Source organism: Leptodactylus fuscus, chromosome 8 (genome assembly GCF_031893055.1).
Source record: "Leptodactylus fuscus isolate aLepFus1 chromosome 8, aLepFus1.hap2, whole genome shotgun sequence".
Taxonomy (NCBI): Eukaryota; Metazoa; Chordata; class Amphibia; order Anura; family Leptodactylidae; genus Leptodactylus; species Leptodactylus fuscus.
The window spans coordinates 13402106-13403705 of NC_134272.1; the positions used below are offsets into that span (position 1 = coordinate 13402106).

The 1600-nt window shown below is 35.1% G+C and overlaps 1 long non-coding RNA gene across 1 annotated transcript; it reads right to left on the reverse strand.

Moving 5' to 3' along the window:
• Positions 1 to 482: 482 nt before the first annotated feature.
• LOC142217688 (uncharacterized) lies at positions 483 to 1377 on the reverse strand. Its single transcript, XR_012717393.1, has 3 exons — positions 1268 to 1377; positions 1021 to 1133; positions 483 to 576 (listed from the first exon to the last, which is right to left on the reverse strand). It is a non-coding gene; the product is annotated as an uncharacterized LOC142217688 (long non-coding RNA).
• Positions 1378 to 1600: the final 223 nt, after the last annotated feature.

Here is a 1600-nt window from a genome sequence, read left to right on the forward strand (position 1 = left end):
TATATATATATATATATATTCATTTTTAAACTCAGTTTGTGGACATACGTGATACTTACATGGCTTGATAAGATTCACAGGAGATGTTTATTGGCAAGAGCTGAAGAAGGGTTGGATTAAAATACTGGATCAAGACAGTTAAGTCGGTCTCAAATAAACCTTTCCAGTCTTCTGTGGTATAAGTAGCGAACCTGGACTGAAGTTGCTGAAGCTTCACAGTCAATAGGGTCTCCTTTACTGTGTCTACCTGCTCCTGAGACAGTTTTACCTATGGAGAATAATAGAGGTTTTGCTAAGATGTCCTGCGAACAGCTGTAATTTTATTTGGCACTCTACTAGAAATGTACTAGACATCCGCAATATCATGAAGTTTTTATCATTCTTCAGTTTATATATACTGTAATCCTTTTTAGGATCAGAAATACTTACCCGTTCTGTTGCTGATGTCAGAGCAGTCACAAAGACTTTGATATTTTCCATTTCCACCTTACTGAGATAGAAATTGAGTAAAGTTTGATTTTGAACAACTTCTGTCGTGGTCACAAGGTCGGCTGTAACATCTGGGGTGAGAGTGTTCTGGAGAAGACAAAAACCATGGTCAAATACCTGCTATGGTATTCTCAAGAAACAAGGTCTCAATATTGAAAATAATATAGAAATCATAATACATAAATTCCTCTATGGAGACACGGTAGAATACGACGTTGTATGATGGAACTAGGAAATATTGTCGGTACTTAAATCTAAAAGTTCTTTACTAAGGACTGTGCCTCTCAGAATACAGTGTTGTACTTCTTTGCTTCATTTGTTCACTATCCATGTTGAGATAAATTTACCAAGATCAGAGAAAACCTACACAAACACCATAGATCTCTAAGCTGTGTTACCGTCCTAACATTGGGACCTACTGAAAACAGGTATTGATAGAGAACTCTAAGATGAGTATTAGAAAAGTAAAGATATGACAATATTGGGGTCTATTTTTCTCGTTTACCTTAACAGATTTTTACCTGCACTTACCTGTGTAATATTTTTGTTGAAAGTGATCAGATTTTCTATATTTACATATTTAGAAAAATAGCCAAAATTGAGTTGAATCCAGGTTTTATAGTCAACAGCATTGCACGCGATATCTGTCAGTGAAGAAAAGGAACACACTTGTCATGTTACACGTTGTAAAAGATAAGTTATAACAATGTAGTACATTAGTTAGACAAAATCATAAATCCATCTTTTGATATGTTACTTAGCTGACCAGTAGCCATACCTGTAGACTCTGACTGATAGGACAGATATCTCTTGATGAAGAAATTGTAGACATCCCATCCAGTGTTATCATCCAGCGAGCCAGAAGTCTGGTTGAATCCGCTTATTCTGTGTTACAAATGACATCAAGAAGTGACATATTGTATTTTATCATAGACAGAAATTGTCATAAACATTTTGTTTACATGATATTAAAAAGGAAAAGATCACTCTTGTCCTATAACATCTGAAAATATGCCTGATACTTACATGGCTTGATAAGATTCACAGGAGATGTTTATTGGCAAGAGCTGAAGAAGGGTTTGATTAAAATACTGGATCAAGACACTTAAGT